Source organism: Pelodiscus sinensis, chromosome 16, assembly GCF_049634645.1.
Source record: "Pelodiscus sinensis isolate JC-2024 chromosome 16, ASM4963464v1, whole genome shotgun sequence".
NCBI classification, from domain to species: Eukaryota; Metazoa; Chordata; order Testudines; family Trionychidae; genus Pelodiscus; species Pelodiscus sinensis.
Genome location: NC_134726.1, coordinates 4,829,315 through 4,856,847, shown reverse-complemented (window position 1 = coordinate 4,856,847; position 27,533 = coordinate 4,829,315). Strand labels below are relative to the sequence as shown.

General features: G+C 48.5%; 1 protein-coding gene across 6 annotated transcripts in view; it reads right to left on the bottom strand.

The window, feature by feature from the left end:
• Positions 1-26,375, bottom strand: part of RHBDF1 (rhomboid 5 homolog 1) — a 103,835-nt gene extending 77,460 nt beyond the window's left edge. For 2 of the 6 annotated variants that reach the window (XM_075899187.1, XM_075899184.1), the window contains exon 1: positions 1,681-1,894. The gene's annotated coding sequence lies outside the window, so the exon portion shown is untranslated. Of the gene's footprint in view, positions 1-1,274; positions 1,509-1,680; positions 1,897-4,465; positions 4,522-26,317 lie in introns of those variants that run through there. The other 4 variants (XM_075899185.1, XM_075899190.1, XM_075899188.1 and 1 more) reach the window with 4 other exon arrangements.
• Positions 26,376-27,533: the final 1,158 nt, after the last annotated feature.

Sequence of the window (27,533 nt, the reverse complement as noted above, 5' to 3'; positions counted from 1 at the left end):
CTGAAGATCTTAGGTTCCCATCTTCAGCTGGGCTGAGTTTACACTCACCACCCCAAGAACAGGGGGGAAAAGTGACTGTAACCTATCTTTCTGCCTCCCCAGTCCTGCGCCAGCTAAAGGCCAAGATGGCTCCTGGTGTAAGTTAAAGCAGCCTCAGATGCTCCACTAAGCCCTGTCTCAGGAGGTATTCGCAGCTGCCTCCTTAAAGCAGCTAGTATAGAGGCTGCAGAAAGAGCATCTTTGTGGAGCCTGGTCCACGAGGCAGAGTGATGAACTGGACTGCCCTCGCTGCACCCCCAAACAGTGGTGGGGGTCACACGGCAAGACAGGAGACAGAGCTGTTGCTGGTACTGTGCATGGGCAGGGCCTGCCACAGGAGGCAGCTCAGGACAGTGCCTGTGAATGGGACCACTGAAGCTCCCTAGCTATGGCAGCCTCGGCCCAAGCAGCACTCAATCCCCCCCCCCCCCCCCCGAGCTGAACCTGTTGAAAGTTAGAGTCCTGGGGGCACACATGTCCCCTCAGGACAGGGCAGATTCTTGAGGGGAGGATGTTTTAGCTCACAGCCAGGCCACTGCCTGCTGAGCTCTGCCTTGAAAGCTCACAACATTACTCAGGAGTCACCACAGGGGACAGACGCTAAACTCCAGCCCAAGCTGCAGAGTCCAGACTGTCTCACAGCTACTCTCCGGGGAAGGGGGACTCCTGCCATCCCTGGCACCGGGGCGATCAGCAGCTGAGAGTGATGCACTAGATTAATCCCACCAAACGTGCGCACTACAGGACAGAAAACGCTGAGGTGTCCCCATGGAGTCCTTCTCCACCTCAACGCACATGTCCCCGAAATATCGCACCCCCCTCCTCTCTGCGGGCAACAGAGAAAAACTTTATTGGCTGCACGTGGGAGCAGGGTCCCAGCCCTAGCCCAACAGCAAACTCGGACAGCCCCAAGCGTGGGTCCCACAGCGAGCGGCCAAGGACCCGAGTATCTCAAGGCACGTCCCAGCCGGGAGATCCCACCCAGGGAGCCCAGGAGAAAAGCAGCCAGACCGGCTGCCAGCAACAAGTATCACCCGCTGAGTTTCCATCTCCCGCATGTCTGCAGGGACCCCGGCCCAGCTGGGGCTCGGGCTCCGCTCCCAGCGCCCCGGCCCGGGCTGTTTCCCGGGTGTGGGGCTGCCGAGGCGGTGGGCGCAGCTGCCCCCGGGCTCCGAGGGAGCAGCAGCGCTTGGAGCAGTAACTCGGCTCGGGGTCCGGCGCCTGCGGCTACTCACCCGCCCGGCAGCAGACGCCCCCCGCGGACCGGAGCGCCCAGCCCCGCAGCGACCCCGGCGCCTCCAGGCCAGGCCGAGCCGGGTCTGAGTCCGCAGGGAGCCCGCCCCACCCAGGGCGCGGGGCCCGCCAGCAGCCGCCAGCCGGGGGCTCCGGGCGGGGCGCGGCGCCGCCTCGGGCCGCCCTGCCGGCAGGTGGCCGGCGGCAGCGCCCCAGCTCACGTGCGCGCCAGGCCAGGGGCGGCGGTGGCGAGCCCTGGCGGGGCCGGGCTGAGGCGGATCCTCGGGGCAGCGCCAAGCCCGGCGCAGCTGGCACCGGGGCTGCCGAGGCGCCGCTCCCAAGCTGGGCCCAGCGGCCGGCCCGGGGCCGCGCCCCTTCGCCGCGCCCCGGGGCGCTCCCCAGACTCACCGGGCAGCCGGCGCGGGGCCCGCCCGGCAGCGAGCGACAGATCCAGCGACGGGCCGCCCCGCTGCGGCTACGGGGCCCCCGCTCCCGTGCTCGCCCGAAGCAGGCAGCGCAAACTCCGCCCCCGCGCCAGGGGCCGGCCGGCCGGCCACGCCATTCACAGCCCGAGCATGCAAATGGGCGCTGCGAGCCGCGCCGCGCACGGCGCCCGGCCGAGGAGCTGCGCATCCCCGGGCCCTTCCCTCGGGCGGGGGGGGGTCTCCCGCCCGTCGCGGCTCTGAGTCACGGCGCAGGAATGCTGTTACCCCCGCCCCCCCCAGCCCAATCAGCTCAGCTGGCCACGAGTCGCCCGTTCCCCATACGGGACAATCCCGGTCCAGAAATGTCCACACCTGCGCTCATTCCAATCCGGAGTAACTGCTCCACTTCAGCTTCACTGAGTAGCTGTCATCGTGCGGGCAAGCCTCAATAGTCCCCATGCGCCCTTCTCCTCTTAGAATCCCAGGATTGGAAGAGATTTCGGATAGTTCAAGCCCCTGCTAAAAGCCGGACCAACCCCAACTAAATCGTCCCAGCCAGGGCTTTGTCAAGACGGGACTTAAAACCTCTCGAGATGGAGATTCCACCCCCATCCCAGGGAACCCGATCCAGTGCTTCACCACCCTCTTAGGGAAATAGATTTTCCTAGTATCCAACCTAGACCTTCCCCTCTTCCCTGTGCCCAGTATTATTTCACCACCCCGTGCCCTAGAGATCTGCCCAGTGTGTCAGCAGCACCTCGCCAGTGCCCTAGGGCTTTGGAGAAGGGGCGCTGAGCTCAGTGAAGAGATCTGCCCAGTGTGTCAGCAGCACCTCGCCAGTGCCCCAGGGCTTTGGAGAAGGGGCGCTGAGCTCAGTGAAGAATTGCATCTTGTTTCCTGGTGCACTTCAGATTAACCCAAGCCTCTTCCCTTGATTTAGGGGGGCAGCTGTTATTCACTCTAACAAATCCTGCTGCTGTCTCTTGATGTAAGAGACCTAGATTATTCCCTGTGGACAACTTGTGGGGAGCTTTGTTACCCTTGTTGCTCCTGTAGCTACCCATTAGACCGGAGTGGGCAAAAGGTACCAGCAACTGCAGCTTCCATTGGCTGGAAACGAGGATCCGCAGCCAATGGGAACTGCAATCCCCCATACCTGTGGAGATGCAAGTAAATACGGTAGTGGTGGGGCCCACCGGGGACTAACCCTGGCAGACCAGATCTGGCCCACCGACTGGTATTTACCCACCCCTGCATTAGACCTTGTTCTGCTCACAGAGCTAAAGAAGAAACCCAGGAATGAAAACACAAAGCATTTTAGACAATGCCATAAATCTGGAATTAGCATTGTGGGGGAATGGGTATGGGGGGGTGTTGCAGCCCCCCTGCTTTCCAATATATACAAGGCTTTACAGTTTGGTTAAGTGGCTCTCAGCACCCCCACAATAAAAATTCTTCCAGAAACAGTGGAGACAAATGGCATCTGGTCTGTCCCGTGGGAGAAAGCTGGCAATCCTGATGACAGTGCTAGTTCACAAATAGCTATGTAACCTGGAAATAACACGCATGTTGAAACTGGCTTGGGTGCTCCTCATCAAAACTAATCTTTCTTCCATCTCCCCCCACCTCAAACAGCTTGGGTTCAAATCTCACTGACGGTAGAAGAAAAGGAAATATATGCAAATGAGTGTGAGGCTCTTGGGAAAACTGATGAAATCATCTGATATTGCAAAACATTAGACGTAGAGACAAATGTGGATGTTGTGTCTGTTTCACAGTTGCATATCTAGGGATTGTGTTTGGATTAATGAGAGCTGCCTTTTACAGCATAGGATGAGACACACAAGGTTTGTATGAAAGAGGTTGCATGGCATGGGGGGAGATGCTGCTTGTGTGATCTTGGAAGAGGTCAGAATTAAATGTAATGAACATCAAATTCCTGCCTTGGACAAAATGGATATAAAGCGGGAAACCAAACAATAGATGTGGCCATATGCCAGTAGAATGGCACTTACCACTCAAAATGCCTGATGGAAACATCTAAGAAAGAACAGGGGGAGGAATTGGGCCCAAGCTAGGAGGCTAGCTTGCTGTGAAAGAGATGATTAGGGTTAAGAATTTCAATGTAACAAGTTTCTTAGTGTATTAGGATTAGCTGATGTGTTTTGTTTATTTTGGCTGAGTAACTTACTTCCGTCTGTCTGTTTTCACTTGCAATTACTTCAATCCTACTTTTTATACTTAATAAAAACACTTTTGTTTATTATCAAGCCCCGTGTAAATAATTGTTACCTGGGAGTCAGCAACCACTGTACATCTCTCTCTTTCATTGATAAAGGGGGCAAACTTATGAGCTTTCTCTGTATACAACTTGGATACAGAATAAGATGGATTTATTTGGAGTTTTGGTGCTCTATGCAGGCTGTGTTCCTAGGTGCTGTCAATGGCCTTTTAGCTGAGCCTTCCCAGAGCTGAGTTGGTCCAGTGTCTGTGTTGCTCTCCTAGAGGTCTGTTACTCCAACTCTGTGCCTTGGCTGGGGGAAACTAGAACTTCTGGACCATTGGAACAGGGTGGAGCACCCCAGAGGGCTAGCAGGCGGCGGGGCACACTAGCTGACAACCCCAAGGGGGCTTCTGTGATCCAACCCATCACACCCTCCCCCAACACTCTGCACTAACTGGCAGAGAGACTGAGAACTACAAAGGCCACAGACTGACTGTTAATCTCATTACTGAGGCTGGCAGGGTAGTGAGTGGGGAAAACTCACCCTCCGGCTGCTCCGCAGATAAACTGAAGGCTTCATTCACCAGGCCTGCCTTTCACCTGTAAGAAATCCACACTATTATTCCATTTGGTAATGTGAATGGATGTCACATGGCAGCACAACGGCTGGCATCTATGTCCTTCTCATACACTGTGCTCCACAGTTCATGGGTTTTCAAACTTTTTCTCATGACCCAGTTGAAGAAAAGCGTTGATGCCCGCCGCCCAACATAATTTGACTAGAGTGTGGTCGCTGTAGTGGAGTTGAGGATGAGGGCATTGGGGTGTAGGAGGGAACTCCAGATTTGGGGGTATCAGTGCTCTTTCCGGAGGAGCTTACCTCGAGCAGCTCGTGCAGCAGAAGGTGGGGGGCTAAGGCAGCTTCCTGTCTCTCCTGGATCTGCAGACCATGCTGCACCCCAGAAGCAGCCAGCAGCAGGTACCCAGCCAATGGGAGTGCGGAGCCAGTGCTCAGAGCAGGGGAAGCGTGCAGAACACTGTGCGCTCTCCACTCCCCCCCCCCACACACACCTAGGAGCCAGGCCTGTGACCCCGCTGCTTCTGGGGTGCACCCAGTTTGTGGCACCAGGACAAGCAGGTAGCCTGCCTTAGCATCCCCACTGATCACCTGACCCCACTTCAGCAATGAGACTCTGTGCTTGCCATGACCCAGTATTGTGTCGTGACCTGTAGTTTGAAAACCACTGCCATAGTTACCATATTTCCAGTTCTCCAGTCCCTCTTACCTACCGACTTATTATCCACCCCTCGGCCCTTCATTTTCTGGGGCCCTTGTTTTTCCTCCCACCATTTCTTGGCACTTCATTTCTCCATTCTCCATATGCTGGCAATACATAAGTCCACCCTCTGTTCCCAGTTTTCCTGCACTGTTATTTTTTCCTCTTGTTTTAAATGCATGCCGTTTTTATTCTGGACTTCTCCCACCCCACCTTCAGAACAGCTGCCTTGTTTACAGCCTTACTGCTTCCTGCTTTTCACCTTAACGATCTGCATTACAAATGCAGTTGAGAAAGAAGCAGTGTGGAGGCTGCCCCCATGGAAGAGTTAACTCATCTGCACCACACCCACCCCACCACATTCCTACTCACACCCATATCAGACAGGGAAATCAGTGAATAGTCTGAGAGTGCTGCGTCCAGGAGAGCCCTGCAGAGAATGACTGTCTCTCCACAGTCCCGCATTGGTCATCGTGGTGTGTGCACAGTACAGGCTCGGCTACTAGCTGCTGTTGCAGAGGGCTACAGACAGATCATTCTCAAAGCTCCTTTCTACCAGAGCAATTCAACAATTGCAGATTATTTCCAGATGCTCCAACCCAGCAAACCAGGCAAAGAAATTGTCCAGGAACAGAAATAAAAGAGATGAGTCTACAGGCCTTTCGGCACCTCCCAAAGGAGCAATTTGGAGCCAGCATGTGGTTCAGAGGCACTGCTGCTCTTTCTTAGCCTCCACCCACCAGCTCATGGAAGTTTAATCTGAGACAAACAAGTTTCTTTTGCTGAAATATTATCCTGACCCTCGTACATTCCCACAGTATGCGTTACACTCTCCCCATCACTACCGGGGCGGGAACTATTGGTACAGTGGGGGTGCTGAAGGCTGCAGAGCAGTGGAGGAGGGTAAGAATGGATGTCTACCCCATGCCAGGAGCTCAGTCATCAATGCCACTATTGCAATTTTAGTTCTATGACTGGCATACGAGGGTGCAGCTCCCCTAAAACAGAGTGGGGCTATTCCCAGCAGGCCTAATGTCTATCCCCTTCACTTTGCTTTCTTTTCCAGAGCTATGAACAGTGTATGCTCTGGGTAACCTATGACCAAATAGCTCTTTCAACACCAAGTACATTTATTTAAGGACAAAGGCAATGCAAAGAAAATATAATAAAACAATCCAGGGTCTAGCGCAGGGTGGCCAGACATGGTTCTTTTACTGTTAAAGTAAGGCTTACAAGCCTCCCTCCCCATTCTCTGCCTGACTGTGAAGCAGGGAGCTCCGGACCTCTGTCTTGAAGTGGGGTGGTGGAGTAAGAGCTTCTGTTCAGTGGAAAGGGGTCATCTCAGGGCTTCAGCCCTGCACTAGGGTTGCCAGATGGTTTAACCAAAAATACTGAACACTCCCCCCCGCAAAAAAAGACCCTGAGAGTTGTTAAGCAAAAAAAATTAAAACATTAAAAAATAAAAAAGCCAGCATGGCCCCTTTAAGAAACACTTTTGAGGTTTTTGGCCCTAAGGCTGCCGGTAGCCGTCTGCCGTCTTGTTTCCCCGTTCCAGGCCAGACAGCACCCCTGCAAAACTAGGTAAGCACCCAGTATTTTCACTTCCTGGCCAGGAAAATATCAGAAAATTCCAGACATTTTAGGTGTCCGGTGTTTTCTGAATTTTTTTACTGGACAGGAGGCAAAAATACTGGACTGTCCGGGTCAATACCAGACACCTGGCAACCCTAGTGAGCACCTACTGTGGCTGCAGGCTTTGTTAAGAGTGGAGCTGAAGCCCTGAGCCCTTGCTCTCAAACTTCTGAAGATTGTCATATGTGACTAAGAGGGCCAGTAAGTTTGGCCACCCCTGGTCTTACAGCAGTGGTTCTCAAAGGTTTGCATCGAGCGGGATAGACCACAGGCCAAAAAGTTTGAGACCGCTGACCTAGAGGCATGTTGCTTTTCCGAAAGGATTCCAATCATCCACATCTGCATCTCTGATAGGTTGCAACAGCTTTCAGACCCTTCTGTAAGGATTTGCAAACTTGGTTAACAAGTCATTAATGAAAATATTGAAAAGTTCTGGATCCAAGACATACCCCCTTGGGACTCCACTAGATGAGTATTCCCAGTTTGACAGTGAACCATCAAGGACTGCTCTCTGAATACAATCTTTCAACCAGTTTTGCACCCATCTTATAGAAATTTCATCTAGACACTTTTCCCTAGTTTGCCTGTGAAGATGCCATATAGGACTATGTCAAAAGCCTTGCTAAAAATGAAAAAAAAAATCATGTCTAAAGCTATCCACAAGGCCAATAACCCTGCCAAAAAAGGACATTAGGTTGGTTTGGCATGATTTATTCTAAATAAATCCATGTTGGCTACTCATTATAGCTCTGTTGCCCTATGGATGCCTACAAATTGGTTATTTAATAACTTGTTCAAGTATATTTCTAGGTATTACAGTTAGGCCAACTTATCTATGATTCCTCAGATCTTCTTTGTTCCCCTTTTAAAAATAGGAGCTGTGTTTGCCCTTCTCCAGTCCTGTGGGACCTCACCTGTCTGACATTCATAAAGTTAATGCAATAGTCCTTGTAAACCATGCACTTGTGCAGCCGCTCAGGAGAGATTCAAATGCAGAGCATCCACAGCTAAGTATTTTGTTTCTACACTGGGAAATTTATTCTGCACATGAATAGAAAAATTTGCACATGGATGACAAAGTTTAGAGGGAACACTGTCCCAACCATACTGCACGTAGATACAGACAGAACCAGTATGTCCAAGCTGGGTTACTTTAGTGCTGGTTGGACTATTGCATGTTTGAAGAAGGAAGGGCAGAGTCCTTCCCTGAATAAGATTTGGCTAGTCCAGTCAAGAATGACACCAGCTGCTCATGATTCACCATGCCAGGACAGGCATGGGTCACATTCATGTGTCTTGGGTCAAGAACGGTGTGGTGCGTGAATGTACTGAACCCTGGGAATGCAGGCAAGCTGCTGGTTAGTGGATACGGGTGGGGCAGAGCCAGGCTGTTTGAGAAGGCTTCCTGAATGGGTGTGATCTTTTCATCACAGCAAGATGTGATCTTTGCAGTGCTTGGTGCTCAGCTTTAATGCAGATTTTAGGCACCCAGGAGCGATGAAATGGTTTACCACCATGGGTAGCTCCTTGGTATGGGATCTGACACTATTAGGGGAGGATGGTGACAAGGTTCTTTTGGCCTGTAATACACCGTCAATGTAGGTTTTGAGGAATTAATTTAATCCTGTCTATATCAGTCTTCATCTATTGCTGATATAGTCTAGTTCAGTGGTCCCCAACATGGTGCCCATGGGTGCCATGGCGCCCGCTGGAGCATTTATGTGTGCCCGCCAAATGATCTGGGCTGGCCCCGGATGCCAGGTACATGAGCAACCCCACCCCCGGGCGCCCGGCAACCCTGAAAGGTTGGGGATCACTAGTCTAGTTTATAAACCCCGCCACCACTACTAGGGATGTTAAATTGTGTGTAATCAGCTAATCAAGTAGTCGATGGAATTTCAATTGACTACTCGATTAGTCGATAAGGGAGGAAACTGCAGAGTTGCAGCAGGATTTGCTCCCGGCCTCAGGAGCTAGCCCCGCTGTGGCTCTGTCTTTTAAATGTATTAAAAGGCAGAGGCATAGCAGGGGGAGCAGGTGCAAGCCGGAATCAGCTGTCCCGTATCACGCCTGGTCCAGGAACATCTCTTCCTCCCCTTCCCCCACAGACAGTGCTGGTGGAAACTGGCTTTTAAGCCTGCTCTCCCCAGCACTGGTTCCTGCTCCCCCCCCTTGCTGCCTCTCTCTGATAGAGAAAGCACGGGGGGGGAAGTGACTAGTCGAGTCACTACTCAACTACATAATAAGCATTTACTTATCGGTAGTCAATTAGTCACTTCCATCCCTAACTACTACCCCAATCAGAAGTCCTAGTAGTGGCCGCTACTCTGATAAAAATATTCCATCCCAGAGGATTGTGATGGGGTATAAGGGTACGTCTACACAGCAGTGTTATTTTGGAATAACTGACATTATTCCAAATTAACATAGTCCGCGTCTACACTACAAGCAGTTATTTCAACATAATGTCATAATAATGTCGAGCTGGAGGACTTCTTACTCCAACTCCTGTAACCCTCATTTTACGAGGAGCAAGGGAAGTCGGAGGAAGAGTGCTTTTTCTCAGACTTCCTACTGTGTAGGCGGTGCCAAAAGCCAAAATAAGCTATTTCCACTTAAGCTACGCAGTTGACATCGCTCATGTTGCATAGCTTATTTCAGCTTTAGCCCTGCTGTGTAGATGTGCCCTTAGGAATCAGTCCCTGTATGAACTCCTTTATTGGGGTAGAAAGGAGGAAACTAGTCCACTAGTTTGTATCACAAACCGTGGCTGTTTAGATTTTTTAACCGCTTTATTCACGCTTCAGGATTGAGAACAGTGTCCACAGGAGTACTTTACAATTATTTCAGTCATCAGGTTGTGGATTTAACAGAGTTGGGAAACATTTCCCTGGGCTTCTGGAGACATCTTGGCTTCTAGCTGCCTATTGAGCTGGTCTAGCTAGATATCCAGCCATACCAAGCTAGAGGGGCCAAGAATCCAAAGGGGCTGCTCCTGGGATAAATAAAAAAGGAGAAACACAAGCAAATCATCAGGAGCTGCAAGTGCAGGTGGCCTGGAAGTAGCCAGCACTGCCAGGAGTCAGAAGACAAGGAGGCAGTGTCTTGACACCCATAGGGACACCTTCCCACAGTGGTTCCAGGCCTGTCTGCACTCTTGCTCCGGGGCCACAGGCCCTGCAAAACAAATGCCAGAGTTTCTTGTCTCTAGCTCCATTCCCAGGAAAGGGGCTAACAGTGAGCGGTGTGAGCAGAGCCCTGGCCAACTTCCAGGATTCTCTCAGAGACTCCCAGGAATTTTTTTGAGAAAAAAAACAACAGCACAAAAAATCCCCCGCCAACACACACACACACACACCCTCCCGCGGCGCAGGAGAACCCTGCGTAAACTCAAACTCCTGTGGCACAGGCAGCCAACGCACTCCTCCTCCGGGGCCAGCAGGGGCGGCAGATTTGTATAATTTTTGGTGGTGCCCCATTAGCCTCACCCCCTGACCCCCGTTAACCACGCCCCATCCCCATTAGCCACACCTCCTGACCCCCATTAACCACGCCTCAACCCCCATTAGCCACACCCCCAACTCACATTAATCTGGCCTCTGGAGGTAACACACTTGGGGCAAGATGGACATATGACCAGAAGTATGTCATGTCACCCCTCTTGAAGGACTTTTCCCACCGTCCTCCTACCAACAGGGATTAGTTTGGCCCCCACCAAACTCCCCTCATGCAACTACCCTGCAATTGCATTAACCCACTGGGTGTGACATTAACTCAGGGGCAGAGAGGCTGGAGGAAGCGTTCCCTCTAAGGCTATGTCTACAAGTACAGCCGTTCTTGTACAAGAACCCACAGAGCAGTCACACTGCCCTCCTGCTCTTGCGCAAGAAAATGTACAGTATGGCGTGGTAAGAGAGGGTGTCTTAGAAAAGAGCGTAGCTCTTGCACAACAGGTGTAAGCTCTCTTGCACACAAGGGCAGTGTGGATGCTCAGCAGGGATTTCTTGCACAAGAAACCCCTATGGCTAAAATGGCCATTGGAGCTTTCTGTCTCAAGAGAGCTTCCACGCTGCCATGGGCGCTCTTGCACAAAAGCACAGCTCGCACATGGCAGTGTGGACGTGTTCTTGCGCAGGACTTCTTGCACAAGAACCTTTGTGCAAGATGTTCTTGCACAAGAAGCTGCCAGTGTAGACCTAGCCTAAGAGTTTCCTCCCATGACCAGAATGAATTTTGTGTTGTGCACCAGTACTGAGTTCATGTGGCTTGTTTGGATGTGCCACTGTGGCACCCAAGTTATTAATAAATATTTTATAAACCTCAACCTTTTCCTTCTGCTGCCATGTCTCCTCTCCTTGCTCCATCAGCTCCCCTGGTGCCTGCTGCCCCCCAACTCCTCACCCTCCTCTGCTGTCCTGACTCCTGCCCTTCTCACTGCCCTCAGCCTTCCTGCGACCTGCCCCCCTCCACCAGCCCTTCGCTCCCCCTTGTGCCCACTCCTCCAGTAGCCCCACTCTGATCATGTGAGCTACCCCTCCTCATCCCCTCTTCTAACACCTCCCTCTATACACTTGCTCTGCCTCTCTCCTCTGGTCCTGGTCCCTCCTCTGCAGGTGTCTGCCCTTCTGCTTCACCCCAGAATCCCCTGGCACCTGCACCTTCCCTTAGCCCTGCACCCTCCTGGTGCCTCCCCCTTCCCTTACTGCCCCTGCCCCCCTTGCCCTCTTTTTCCCTGATGCCCACCCCCTCACCACTCTCTGCCCCGTTCCCCTCCTGCCCCTCTGTGCCCTCACACAACTTGCTCCATCCCCACCTTTCTCATGCCCACCCCTTCTTTCAAGCCTTCTCCCAGCACCTCCCCCTCCCCGCTCTAGCCCTCAATGCCCTTCCCCTCTCTTCTCCTCTCCCAGCATCACCCTGTCCCCCCTCCCACTTACACCTCCCCTCCTGCCCTTTTCCTCATTGTCTGCACTTGGCCCCCTGGCATTTGTCTCTCCTCCACCCTGTCTCTTGGGGTGTGTCTAGACTACATGCCTCCTTCGACGGAGGCATGTAGATTAGCCAGATCGGAAGAGGGAAATGAAGCCGCGATTAAAATAATCGCGGCTTCATTTAAATTTAAATGGCTGCCCCGATCTGCCGATCAGCTGTTTGTCGGCAGATCGGGGGAGTCTGGACGCGATGCCCCGACAAAGAAGCCTTTCTTCATCGACACAGGTAAGTGTCGCGGCTTCATTTCCCTCTTCCGATCTGGCTAATCTACATGCCTCCGTCGAAGGAGGCATGTAGTCTAGACACACCCTTGGTGCCTTCCTCTTTCTTTCCCCTCCGCACAAGCCCCTTCCTCTCCCACCTCTCCCCCCTCCCCACAAGCCCCTTCCTTTCCCACCCCCTCCCCTTAGTTTTCCCCCTTCCCTACCTTCTGCCTTCCACTTTGCGGGGCTGGAGTCTGCACTCGGATCCCGGACTCCGAACCCGGAGCTAGGCCCCGTGGCGCTACACGGCGCTGAGGCATTTTAAAGTCCTGGGCCGTGACATCACGGCACGCCCGGCCGTCCTCCCTGCTCACCTGCAAACGCCGCATATGGCAGCAGCAGCAGCAGCCGGTGAGGGGGAGCCGCACTGAGAGCTGCACACAGCAGGGATAGGACGGGGCCAAGGGGGATGCTCTGGGGGCGGGGTGGGTGAACACGTGGGGGGGCCGGCAGGTGGGGGCTGGAGACTGCTCCAGGCAGAGCCAGGGGAGAGATCCAGTTCCAAATATTGCTGGAGCAGGGCCCCTGGCTCTAAATATTAACTCACCACCCATGGTGCCCAGCACACTTCCGGGTTCAGGGCGCGAGGCCCCTTTAGGCGCGGGGCCCCATTCAGGGGAATCGGGTGAATCAGTCTAAGGCCAGCCCTGGTTGCGGTGAGAGAGGGCTGGGGTTATCCTCTCTTCTCGGGGCAGCCTGTCTACTGAACCCCTCATTCCCAGTCCCACCTCAGAGCAGGGGTGGCCTGTCCATACAGGCGAACTAGGCGGTCACCTAGGGTGCCACGTTAAATGGGGCACCAAATTGTGGAGCAATATCATTGAGGGGTTTGGAGGCGGGGGCGCCGATTGCATGGTTCACCTACGGCGCCAGTTGCTGGCAGCTAGTCTAGGGCCATCCCTACCTCAGAGCAATGATTTACATGCAGAAAAACAAACATTAATTGAGTTAAGACCCGAGCAACGCTGGGTAAAATCTTCTAGTAACTCCATAAAACTCAGCTTACGTCCCCGCCTGATCTCAGCTTTTCCTAGAGCTTTTCATTTCAGGCTTCTTCTGTCCTCGCTGCTTGGTTTCCTATGACCCTAGGAGGCACATCTGTCTCTTTCCACCCTGTCAAAGTTAGCTGACTTACCTGCTAGCATGACTCAGCAGTAACTACCTAAATCCCGAGGCAAGGTTTTAGCACCTGACCAAAGCATGACTCAGTAGCAGACCCAGGCATGCTGGCCCACAGGCTGTGAGCTGGCCATTCTGTTACACATGGCCATATATTGCTTTCCCAGAGGACTTGTTTTCTTTTCTTTTTACCCTGCTGATTGGTGCAGCAGTGTGTCTGTGACAGGGAAAGGGGAGCCTGTCATTTTAGAACGCCTTGGGCCTGGGGCTATCTGCCAACAGAGTCGTCACTTCGTCCAAGCTAAAACAGGACTAACGCCACAGAGCAAGAAGGGCCAGCAGACAGGCTGGCCTCTGACAGACATTCCAGACACTGTGATCATCACAGCATTATAAAGGGCAAAGAAAGAGAGTTGCTTCCTCAGCAGCTAACTAGAGAGCAGCCTCTGTGTGCTTTTGACAGCAGCACCCACAAACACAGAGCTGCTCCTGCCTCTCCACCCCAACCCAGCACAAAGGGCTGCAAATCACCCCTGTGCTCAGATGCCAGTGCCCTAACACACCAGCACCTGCTTTACCCCCGCATTCCCAGATTGACACTTCCACATCAGTGGCTGACAGTTGCTTTGTGGGAAGGAGGCAGGACACAAGCAGGCCCAGGCCAAGTGACTTTAACTGGATGCTAGAAAGCAGCTGTTGCCCTGAAAGGCAGGGCCTGAGGTCAGGACTAGCCTAAGGATTTTTGGCACCCTAGGCAAACTATGCCTTTGTCCTCCTCTACCAGCTCAATAGAGAGAAAAAGGAGGTGTCTAGAATAAAATGTTACCCCTATTTACTTGGCATTCAAAATGAATATAAAAATAAACATATTTTGTTGATTTTTGTCTATTTTCTATTAATCCTAACACAATTATATTGTACAGAATAAACTGTCTAGTCCCTGACACTTTAAAGTTTTAACCATTTTGAGTTGTACCCAAGTGTTTCTGGTCAGCGCCATAAACAGTTGCAATTCAAGCTGCTACTGTCTCCCTTCCAAAGGAACCAGGGTTTGGGAAGTTATGAAAATCTTTATTCCTTGAATGAAATGAAGTCTGTTTTAGAGTTATAACCCATTTGCACCGGGCCATCGATTTGTGTAAACACTGAGCGCTCTGCTTTTCGTACTTTTGCTTTTGAAAATTGGGCAATAAGTTGTTTAACACAAAGTTTTGAAGCTATTTAATGTTCTATTGAGAGGGTGGTCAGTCCAAGAAGTCTCTCTTTCAGCATGGAAGGCCAAAATTTCTATTATCATCACATTTTATTGCAATTAGAACAGAAAGGAATGTATGTATATATTAAGTGGTATTTGTTAACATTAGCACGCAGGTGTTCAAAAATCTGGTTTATACTATTACTGTAACAGTAATAGTCTACAATATATACACAATCTTACTCTTACAAGTACTTGTGATTCTCCTTTTACAATCTTGTTAAAACCTCTTACCAGATTTTTAAGTCCAACACAATACAAATTTTTAGGGGCACAGTGTCTTTGGGATCATGCCTAATAACACAACAGAACAGCTATTGCAGGTTGCTGATCAGCTTTCACTAAGGCTGTGTCCAGACTCAAGCCGCGTTCTTTCGAAATTAATTCGAAAGAACGCGGCTTTTCTTTCGATGGCAGTAAACCTCATTTCACGAGGAAGAACGCCTTCTTTCGAAAGTTCCTCTTTCGAAAGAAGGCGTTCTTCAATGTAAATAGGGCTTCTTCAAAAGAGAGCATCCAGACTCACTGGATGCTTTCTTTCGAAAAAGCAAGCCGCTTTTTCGAAATTTCTCCGTGCAGTCTAGACGCTCTCTTTCGAAAGAGGCTCTTTCGAAAGAAGCCTGCAGTCTAGACATAGCCTAAGTGGTGCACAACACTGACACAATTTATGATTGGCCAACACTGGATTATGGAGTAGGGATGTTAAATTATGATTAATTGATTAGTTGATTAACCTCATGAATTTTTATTGGTTAGTTAACTATTCTACAGTCCCCAGGTGCAGGGCCAGCAGCCAGTGCACTCTGGCTATTCTGAAGCTATGCTGGGATACATTTTAACTGTATTTACATACACAGCTGTGTGGGTCTCCATAATGTGAAATAAAACAACTTCTGACAGGCAATGATACACTGTTTTACAATAATGTTATTTGATACTTTTGTTTATAAGAGACTAGATTAGAAGACTCACCTGGCATTGCTCAGGTACTTCAGGGCAGGAGGTTGGAGACATGGGGGGCTCAGGAGGGGGCTATAGCCTGAGGCCAAGGCATTTGGAATATGGGAGTGGGCTCAGGGCAGGGGTTGGAGTGTGGGTGCAAGGTCTGGCAGGGAGTTAGGGGGATTCCTAACTGGGGCAGGGATTTGAGGTCAGGGTGCAGGCTATGGAAAGAAGCTGGGATGCAGGAGGAGGTTCCAATCTGGGGCAAGGGATTTGGGGTGCAGGCTCTGACCTGGTAGTTCCTAGTCAGCAGCACAGAGGGGCTAAGGCAAGCTCCCTGCCTGCCCTTGGACCATGCTGCTCCCAGAATTGGCTGCCAGGTCCAACCCCTTGGTAGAAAGGCCAGGCAGCTCTATACAGTGCACATCTCTCACCCCTGCAGGTGTTCCCCCTGCAGCTCCTATTGGCCAGGAACGGCAGCCAATGGAAGCTGTGGCACCAGATCTTGGGAATGGGGCAGCATGCAGATCTGCCCTGATCTACCCTGTACCTACTGCCACAAGGGACATGCCAGGGCTTCTGGCCTGCAGCACAGAGATATGCCATGGGCTGAATGAAATTAAGTGGTGCTCTAGAATATTATGTATTTATATGTAACCATTTGTTTCCAAAACTTCTGCTTGCTACTACTGCCTCTCTATATTTTGTTAAATCAACTTATACACTAGTGTAAGGCCAACAGGCAGAACCAAATGTGGGAACCTCTGTTGTTTAGTGTGTGAGCCAAAAGCCAGCTGCCACTCAGCTCAGGCTTTGGAGAAGACTCATTATTCTCTCTGTAAGTGGTGTTAGTGCCACTAGATGGGACAGTGAACCACACCCAGAAGGTGGGTGGGTTACACAAGCGCCCATAATTTTGGCATTTCCTAACTTTTGAGTACTTGGTGTGGAACTTACATTTTCTTGTAAAGTATTTTTTCATATGTAGTACACATCTCTATCCAGTAATGCAAATTTCTGTTTGAAGTTTGGATTGAGCCCAGGAACAGAGTTAAGGTTATTTGGGTGCAGTTCATTGATAATGTTTCTCTTAATGGTTTCACTGAGTAAACTGAGTGTTAAAGTTAATTACAGCCGCTCCCCGAGTTGCGAACGGTCAAGTTACGACCGTTCGCACTTACGACCAAAGCTCCCATGGAGCGGTCATAAAGGCAGACCCCGAGTTACGAACGCGACCTGCGCTTACGATCAGCACGGTCGCGTGTAACTCACTGGGGTCCGAGTTATGAACAGTTCGAATTACGGACCAAGTGTTGGTCCGTAACTTGTTCGTAACTCGGAGAGCGGTTGTATTCATGTAACCTTAGTTTTCCATTTCTGTATTCCCAATATTTGTGTACTAATACAGGCTTGAAGTGGAGAGAGTGAGTAAAGGGTGCTTTAGGTGTGGAGTGTCAATTAAATGTCTTCCTACAATTACTAAAATTAGTCAAGGTAAAAAAGGCTGAGTAGGCGAATTCATAGTAACTGTTTCTCTGCAAACCAATCCAGGCGTATGACTACTCGTTTCAGACACACGTGGTTCTTACCCTGCCTTTGGGGCACCACAACCTCAAGCAAGCAGAAGTTCAAGATTATAGCCTACTAGCAGACTTACCTGGGGATGCCCAGGTCCTTCAGGGAGGGCCTTGGGAATGTGGGGATGGGGGTGCAGGAGGCTGGGGGACAGAGGCACCCCTGCCACCCCTACAGGGCCTGTTCTTTACCTCTTTTCCTCCAAGGCCACCCCTCAGCCTGCCCAGGGCCTGTTCTCTCCCCCTACAGGCTACTCCCTCAGCTTACCCAGGATTTGTTCTCTCCCTCCCCCTGGGGCTGCAGCCAAGGGCTGGGAGGAAGGAAAGGGTTTGGGGCAAGGGGGCTACTTACTCGATATGTTGTGTGTTGGCGAGCAAGATGGCGGACAACCAGCCCTGCTGGCCACTCCCTTGGTGGTATGGCTTGTCCCCAGTGGACACTCTGCAGGATGGCTCTCCCTGTAGGCTCACTGCCCCCCCAGCGGCGACTCTCATATCACGTCCCTCCGAAAGCAGCCACTCCCTTTTCATGTAATGGAAAACTACCCTTTTCCCGGGGCTTCCAGTTCTCCTGGCACAACCCAACCACAACTGTACTTTAAGTTAGGAGAAGAGGAAGCTGCCTACCAAATGTGGGGGTTCTAGCTCTCATCGTTTAAGAGGAATTCTTGAAGAAACGAATTACAAACACACAGACAGACACACACTAAAATCTCTATCTATAAATCATGTATTTAATAAGGAAAAAGAAAGTAAATATATTAACTGATCTGCAATGCTTTCCATTGTAACTTCCTTGTGCAGAGCTATCAGCACATATGCCTTCTAAGCTAGCACATTTATCTGGTGTTGCTTAGGATCCTTAACTCAGTTAAGTGTGTACAATTTCCGCTCACTCCCTGACAGTGGTGAAGGGGGAATAGCCAGAAACATCCCCATACAAATCTGGAGACGAGGGACAGAAAGCTTCAGGCCTCCTGCCCTCTATAAAGGGCACCTGGAGGTGGAAGGCTCGGGGGAGCATCTCCCCAGCCAGTCTTTTTCATCAGCCTGGTGATTCTGTCTCTTTTCTGTATGGTTCTGTTTGAGAAGCAATCCCATTCCAGACACATTCCATTTTCCTGGCACAATCAAACCTGTATATTGCTTTAAGGATAAGAGGAAGTTGCATACCGAATTTGGTGGTCCTAGCTCTTATAGTTAGTTCTCGAACAAACTGTCAGACAGTCAAACTCTCTAAAACATATAGTAGATTAAAACAGAAATTAATTATTCCTGAAAACAGCAGGTGGATCCTGTTCAGTTTATCCCAGATGAACTAAAACAGTTTATAGATAGAAGAATTTTGTTTGATGAATAGTAAATACCCTAACTTGTTTAAAAAAAGAGCAGTACAAGTGACCTCAGCATTGCCCTAACAACTCATTAACTGTAAAATAAATATAAATCAGTTTCTTAAAGTCACAAGGCTTCTTACACATCCACAGTTCACTTAAAGAAGTGGTTTGGGATGGGCAAATATGTACAAATTATGGACCTTCAATTCAAAATAAGTCTCATTCTGTTTTATTAAGGTTCTCTTACATCTCCTCTCCAGGAATACATCATCTAATCATTTAAGGAGAAGCTATAAATAAACCTTGTTTCAATGATATTTCATATCCTATTACAATCATAACAAAAGTGAATAATTTTCAGAAGGGAGTACTTATGAGAATTTCATCTGCCTATGGTGCCAAGGGCTTAGGGAAAGGCATTTTGATGCAAGAATTAGTGTTGGCTGGAACTTTAGTTTCTCTTTGTGCTGTTGTTCCTAGTTATTCGTTCTTCTGAGCAGTTCTTGCTCATAGAAATGCTGACTTGGAGGGGTGAGACAGTGTTTATCATTTGCCAGGGTTTTGATTGCTTCCCTTTCCATACTCACTATTGTAGATTAAGACACACATCTGTCTCCTAGGGTATGTCTACACTACAAAGTTAATTCGAACTAACAGCCGTTAGTTCGAATTAACTTTCATAGGCGCTACACAGGCAAACCGCTAGTTCGAACTTAATTCGAACTAGCGGAGCGCTTAATTCGAACTAGGTAAACCTCATTCTACGAGGACTAACGCCTAGTTCGAATTAAGTAGTTCGAATTAAGGGCTGTGTAGCCACTTAATTCGAACTAGTGGGAGGCTAGCGCTCCCCAGCTTCCCTGGTGGCCACTTTGGGCACCACCAGGGAAACTCATCTGCCCCCCTCCCAGCCCCGGAGCCCTTAAAGGTGCACAGTCTGGCTATGGTGCCCGTGCCAGGTGCAAGCCTGCCAGCACCCAGCCAGCAGACCCTGCACCTGGCACGGCACGAGCCAGACACCCGCTGCCACCCAGCTCTCTGCCTCTTCCCAGGACCAGGCTGGCGGCTCCCAGGAGCCTGTCCGGGGCCACAAGAGGCGGGCGCCCGCCTGGTCTAGTGCGGACATCGTGGACCTCATCGAGGTTTGGGGGGAAGCCTCCAATGTACATGACCTCCGCACTAGGCACAGGAAAGTGGCCATCTAGGGCAGGATAGCTGCCAGTCTGGCCACCCAGGAGCAGGTTTGCATGAAAATCAAGGTGGTCGAGTGAGACCCCGACCCTGAGCCCTGAGCTTAGAACATAAAAACATAAGAATGGCCGTACTGGGCCAGACCAAAGGTCCATCTAGCCCAGTAGCCTGTCTGCCGACAGCGGCCAACACTAGGTACCCTGGAGGGGATGGACCGAAGACAATGACCAAGCCATTTGTCTCGTGCCATCCATCTCCAGCCTTCCACAAACAGAGGCCAGGGACACCATTTCTACCCCCTGGCTAATACCACTCCATGGACCCAACCTCCATGAATTTATCTAACTTCTCTTTAAACTCTGTTATAGTTCTACCCTTCACAGCTTCCTGCAGCAAGGAGTTCCACAGGTTGACTATTTGCTTTGTGAAGAACAATTTTCTGTTATTAGTTTGAAGCCTGCTACCCATTAATTTCATTTGGTGACCTCTAGTCCTTCTATTATGGGAACTAATGAAGAACTTTTCTTTATTCACCCTCTCCAAACCATTCATGCTTTTAGATACCTCTATCATATCCCCCCTCAGTCTCCTCTTTTCTAAGCTGAAAAGTCCCAGTCTCTTTAGCCTCTCTTCATATGGGACCTGTTCCAAACCCCTAATCATTTTAGTTGCACTTTTCTGAACCTTTTCCAAAGCCAAAATATCTTTTCTGGGGTGAGGAGATCACATCTGTACACAGTACTGAAGATATGGCGTACCATAGTTTGATACTTCCCCTCCTCCTTCTTCCTCTGGCTTCCCACTTCCAGCTCCCTCCTCCCAGGTTTCCTCCTCCCCTCTCCCACCCTCTCTCTTCCCCTCTCCCACCTCCTTTTCCCAGTCTCCCCGAGTTTTGTTCAATAAAGAGAGTTTCTATTTTTGAACACACGTGTCCTTTATTTTGTACATCGGGAAGGGGGGCTAGGGAGGGGTAAGTGGAAGGAGGTGAGGGAGGAATGGGGTATAAGCCCCCGATGGGGAGGACTGGGTTGGCTCTGCAGGCTCCTCGGGGTGGAAGCTCTCCTGCAGCCCCCCGATTGACCCCTCCCCGGATGGTAGCCTACGGCAAGTGCAGCCAGGCTGATGGCTGAGTGCTGTGATGTGCCAAGTGTGGGCATTCAGGGCACTCCAAGCCAGGACTGCTTTGCTGTCCCTCATCGAGTTAGACAAGCAAGCAGGGAACCCCTGAGAACTGTCTGTCCCGGGTGGGGGTCAGGTCCCTTTAAGCACAGCCCTCGGCTAGCCTGAGCCAGCAGCTCTACGCTCTAAGTCCTAACCTGATGCCCTGTTGGCACTGCTTCCGGCCAGCCTTAACCTCGGTTCAGGGTCCACTCAATGTGGACATGCTAGTTCGAATTAGCAAAATGCTAATTCAAACTAGTTTTTAGGTCTAGATGCACTAGTTCGAATTAGCTTAGTTCGAATTAACTAATTTGAATTAAGTTAGTTCGAATTAGTGCTGTAGTGTAGACATACCCCTAGAGCCTTGACTAGATTCAGGTATCAACCATCGGCTTATCACCGCAGTGGGCTGCTCTAAATGCTTTCTAAGCTCATACATGTACAATCTTCTAATGCTCTTGCAAAAGCCAGCTTTCTGATTCATTTGTTCCTGGCTTTGTGGAGATGGCTCTATGAATCTTCTAGAGTTTTACATTTTAAGACTTTGCCCTATATTCATTTCATTTTCTGAGACATCACTTTAACAAAATCCTTCAAAATACTTAATATGCTGCTTCAGATCAGTCCAGGCTTTCCTATATTCAGTTTTTAAAAAAAGTATTTCTGTTTCTAAAACAGTATTTTACATTTCAATGGTTATTAAAGAAAGTACCATCTTCACAACAATTTCTGGAAAGGTCTTTTGTTAGCCTGGGATGTGCGTTTGCCTGAGCATGGCAGGCAATTATCTAATTCCCCAATTAATATAATTGTACTTATTCAAGGATTTCTTGTAGTACTAACGACTATTTGCATTACAATACTGCCAAAACAACAAAGAATTCTGGGGCACCTTAGAGACTAACAGATTTATTAGGGCATAAGCTTTCATGGGTAAAACCCACTTCATCAGATGAATTGAAATGGAGTTTACAGAGACATGAGTATTTATAAGGAAAACATTCCCAGTCCCTATTCAAGCCCAAATTAACAATGTCAAGATTGCAAATGAATTACAACTCCGTATTTTCTCCTTGAAGTCTATTTTTGAAGTTTTTTGTTGAAGGATGGCCACTTTCAAATCTCTTACCGAGTGTTCACGGAGACTGAAGTGTTGTTATAAGAATCACCAAAGGCTTATCTACACTACAGAGAAGATCGAAGCTGCCGCAGTCAATCTTCTGAGGTTTGAATTAGTGGGTCTAGTGAAGACACGCTAATTCAAACTGAGAGGGCACTCCTGTTGATGCCAGTAGGAGTAAGGGAAGTCAAAGGGAGAGAGTACTCCCGTTGAACTCCTGCTGTGTGGATGGTGCCAAAATGAATTTAAGATACTTCAACTCCAGCTACGCAATTAACATAGCTGGAGTTGTGTATCTTAATTTGAACTTGTCCCCTAATGTAGACCTAGCCCAACTTTTTAATTATTTAATCTAAAGATTTCGTAAGAGCTATTGAATTTTAAAAGACTCTTGAGAACTAAAAACTTTTTGTATGAAGAACAGGAGTGTTTGGACTTTTTAAAAACCGAATTTCATTTCCTGTCAAACACTTAATAAAATGGAGAGCATGGCGCAGAAAATGCATTGAATAATAGAGTTAAAACGAACTTTCAAAGTTATCTGATGCTTTCATGCCACAAGAACAAAGAAGTAAAGAAATGTTGCATGTTCATTAAACACACTTCATATTATGGAGATGAAAATGTCACCTGAGCCCATCCTGAAGGCATGGAGCCAGTAAAAGGATGACAGCCACCAACTTTGATTCCAGGAAAGCCTCACAAAGGTGTGTTTTCCTAATTTTATGGACTAAGAAGGAAAAAAGCACCAACTCTGAAATGAAACAAACTCTGAAATGAAAACCCCTCCCACACATTATGCCCTCTCCCCCACTACCTGGTTCAAACACTGCACTTTACAAGGAAAACTGCCACTAACAGTTAATGCTAACAAGAAAACTGAAGAAGAAACCAACCTAAGGAAAAATTCTCCACAACTTCAACATGAATCTGTGAGAGAAATTTAACTAAGACACTGATAAGGGATTAGATTTAACTCTTCTGATTATTTTATTAGGATACTGAAATGTTGTTGTAAAACTTAAAGTATTAACAATTCTCCTGTTAATCACTAGACAGTTATACCATTTATTCCTAGAGAGGAGACAGAGGCTAAACATTGGTAAGCAGAGAAATATTGGGATGTAATTGGATTTAAGATTCAGAATATTTGTGACCAGCCTGTCCTAAAACAGCTCCTTACTGACTTTTTCTGAGTAGCTAATTTAATTATTTTCTCTGATTTCATAAGATTTGGTTACTCTGCCCAATTATAAACTAAAAGGATTTATCTTCCCTTAAGCAACATTTTTTTGCCCAATCACAAACAGTTTTTAAGTATCAAAAAATGATACTAAAGGATGAATTCACAATAATTTTGGGAAAAATATACTTCGGTCTTAGCTGACCAAATGAAAAATGCTCCAGAGGTGGTCCACTTTCAAGGGTATAATTTCTGTTAAAAGCTCTCCTCCAAAGACACACACGAGAGACTGTAGTAATCAATTATTCATTTGTGTAACCAAAGTAATCAATTATTCATTTGTGTTTGGTCATTTGGGTTGTTTTGTTTAATGTTTATGGTTTTATTTTTCTTTCTTTAATAATAAAATAGCCATGATTATTAATTGCAATTTTGCTTGGTCTCCTGATGATGGTGACCAGTAAGAAAGTTAAAGACCCTGGTAACTAAGTAATGGAATCCACACCCCTGAAATGTAAGAGAAACAATTAGTAGAACTGGCCTAATATTTTTAATAATTTTCAAATACAATTACTTGGCATCCAACTATTAAAATTACCCTTTTTCTCCATATGATGTTCTGGGATTTGTAGTGAAATCTTCCAGGACTGGGACCACCAATGGAAGTGTGAATGGGCAAAGGTAACACTGTAAGTTAGCAGGAAAAAATTAACACACAAGCAGAGCACATTGGTGGTACAGGAGGACAAGCAGAGAAAATGTTAATGGAGGAGCAGAATGGTAGATAGGGACCATGGGATAGTGGAGGAAGGGTTTATAGGGAAGGGCAGTACAGTGCATGCAAGAGAGGGCAGGTAGAGAAAGGACTAATGGATGAAGGCAACAAAACAGGTGTTGGGGAGAACTGGCAGAGAAAGAGTTAACATAGTCTCTTTTGCAACAGTTTGGCAAATTTCCTCCTTTTGCTGTGTCAGCTGGCTTTGGGTTTTGCTTTTCTATTTGTATCTGTGACTCACACTGAAATCACCTCTGAGAACCCCAGGTTTCCTCTCCAGGATGCTATTGCTTTTCTCACCTTCCTGAACAATCCACGCATGGGTGTTTCCCATCTCCAGAATTAATCATTAGCCAGTGCTGGGCAGTGAGACATGTTACAGCGGCTCTGTTCTACCCTCTCAGCCTGGGGCCAAACATGTATTTGAGAAAGGTCAAGAGGCCAGACAGTCTGCCCTGTTACCCTTTCTTTGCACTGAACAGGCAGCACAAAGGGAGCAGACACCACACCCAGATTCCCACCCCACCTACCAAGGCTCTGTGGGCCTAGAGCAGGGGTAGGTAAACTTTTTGGCCTGAGGACCACATTTCAGTATGAAAACTGTGTGGAGGGCCAGCTGGGGTAGGGGGTTGGCATCACGGGGCAGGGGAGGGGAGCACAATGAGGGTTCTGGCTGGGGATGAGAGGTTTGGGGTGCTTGTGATACTTCACCAGATCAGCTGGAGTTCAGTGCAAGTTGCTCAAGTTTTATGGAGACAGTGGTGGACTTGCAAGTGACATTCATTATGGTGTCAAGAACTGCCTAAACTGGGAACACCAACTTAACATTGCATACTCTGCTGATAATGCAAATGAGAACTATGGCAAACATATCTCCCTGTTCAAAAGCTTCAGAGGGGTAGCCAAGTTGGTCTGTAACTGTAAAACCTTAAAAATCAACGAATAGTCTAGCAGAACCTTAGCAGTAGATAGAAAATTGTTTAGATTTTTAATCTGACAACATATCGATCAAGCTACTGGCATCTCTGGTTTAGTTTCTCAGATTTTGAGAATGTAACAGAAGTACTCAAAATGAAATACATTGTAAACATGGGCCAGCTCTAAGAGGAATTCTGCACCATATGAGATATGATAAAATCATGAAGAAATGACATTTCCAAATTAGCCGTAATGTGTTTCAAAAATACCTGGAAAAACGTATTCTAAATTGTGTCATTTGTACCAGGATCAAACGTATTTGTAAAGAGGATTTCTTCCTTTAATAAAAAATGGTCTGATGAGCGGAAAAGCTACAACACAGAGGTAATTAGAAAATGAACTCCAAATTTGCATAATTTTCCAGTTATTCTGCAAAGATTTCTTTATCTTCATACAACAGAACCAGAAGTTGGTAGGTGGGGAAAAAAGCAGCAAGAAATACCCTCAGACAATGTAGATGAGTACTTGTTAATAAAATATTATAATAAAATAAAAATAATAATAAATGTAAACTACAAATACTGCAAGTTTGTGGGTTGTCATTTCCCCAAAATCAAGTTCTCTGTGATCTTGACTCCAGAAGTAAACAAGAAAGGGGGATAAAGAAACTGTCCCTTATTTCGGAAATATCATGTTGGCAACTGTAGGCAGGGCTGATCAAGACACTTTAAAAATCACAAGGGACACATTTCAGTTCGCTGCCAAATTCAGATTTTCGTCTAGCAACTGTACAGATGGGAAGCTGGGCACCCTGGAGTAAGACTGTATTTCCCATCTTACAGGGCTAGGTTACATTATCAGGGCCGTCCCGAGCCATTTTGGTGCCCTGGGCCCCAGGCGTGTGGCGCCGCCCCTGGAGTGCACGGCCCCGCCTCCAGGCACACGGCACATGCACGGGCCCACTCCCGGGATGCGCGGCCCTACCTCCGGGTGCACAACGCATGCGCGGGCCCGCCCCCAGGGCGCGTGGGCGGACGCACGGACATGCGCTGCACAGTCAGCCTGGCCACCACCGATGGGCGCAGCCCTGGGCTGTCGGGGGGAGGCTGTGCCTGGCCTTGCAGGGCCCTGCGGCTGCAGGGGAAGGGTGCTGCTAACCGGTGCTGCGGGGCCGGGAGTTAACATGGCCCCTGTCCTGGGGGGCTGCTGCAGCCCGACGGGAGCCAGGTGCCCCCCATAGGTTGGCGCCCTGGGCAGCTGCCCGGCTAGCCCACCCCTTAGTCCGGCACTGTACATTATACTATGGTACATTTACACAGAGCTTTGACTGACCCCAAATTAAAAATTTCACTAAGATTTTGAGTATTTTTTAAATTAATGAAAATTTGAAACAAAAAAGAAATCAGCACAAATTTGCAAACTGTTCAGATGTCACCAAATCTACATTTTTTGCCAAATTAAAGGTCTTTTCCTAACAGTGCTGCCCTCTCCATGACTCCCCGGATGGGCTGCCATTTGTACTCCCATATTCCACAAGCTTTGGCATCCTTAGCGGGCTGGCTGCTCAGTTTCTCTTCCCCTGTCCTTTCCCTGACACTGGCAGTTTGAGAAAGGCGGCATTGATAGCTGCTGCACAGAACTGGAGACAGCTGCTCACCTGCTCAGATTCACTCCCGCCTCGGATGCTTAGAACAAACTTCTGACAGCAACCGTACCTATGGAAGTGACAAGGAGAAGTCAGAAAGCTGGAAGAACCCAATATTTGTCTGAAGCAAGTGAAACGAGGAAAGCCTGTCAACCGAGTCCCAGCATTTCTTGAATCACCCACAGACCCTGCTTCTGGAAGCTCAAAGAGAAACAGCAAGGACACAATGGACTGGCCCCTCCCTGCCCAGTAATCCCAATCCCTTGTCTCATGACCTCAAGACCTTTGCTCAGGTGCTATTAATGAAGGCAGCATACGCCCCTTACGGGAAATTTTTGCCAGGGGAGTGGGGCACTGCCCTTGCTAGTAAGCAACTTGTTCCCATGGCCAGGAATATTGAATTCCTGATCCTGGATAACAGTGTTCACGTTATGCCTGAACACAGGATGTGTCCACCAGTGTCCAGGAGAGAGGTTGGAGATACAGTAATGGCAATCAATATGGTTTCACAGATAATAGGTGTCATCACACAAATTCAGTATAATTCTTGAACAAGACTACACCAGTGGTTAATATAATGTATTCAGATTTATGCAAGGTGTTTGACTTACAAAGGCACTACTAATTAAAGAAATACCACAGTACCGAAGCAATATGGCCCCTATTAAATGCCTTTGAAGCTGTCTATTAGAGCTCAACTTGTACTTGTTAATGTGTAGTGTGTCAATTAGTGGGGCTGTATTAGAGGGTCTTGCAGGAGTGGTTGTCAGCCCAATGCTATTCCATAACTTTATCAATAATCTGGATGAAAATATAAAATCACTGTAAAGTTTGGAGACGATACAAAGACTGATGCTTTGCCCGTCTGTCCCATTACCACCCAGAAGTTTATCATGGCCACATGAAAAGCCACTAGTGGTCACAGGCAGATATGGTGGTCACATTTGAGAAATGTTGGCCTAGATGACCTCTAGAACTCCCTTTATTTCTATGATTCTGTGAAACGTTTTTATATCAAACTTGATTTTTTTATTACATTATAAAATGTAAAAGTCAATGAAAGCTTTCAACATTAAAAATCATAATGTTTCATTCCAACAATGTCAAAACGGGGCATTTTGACATTGCTGGTATGAGATAGTCCGGAAGGGCCTATTTCCACACTGTCAGAACCTTAGTTTGGGGTTTTCCCACGGTGGCTCTCTAGTGAAATCAATGTGCTTCTGGG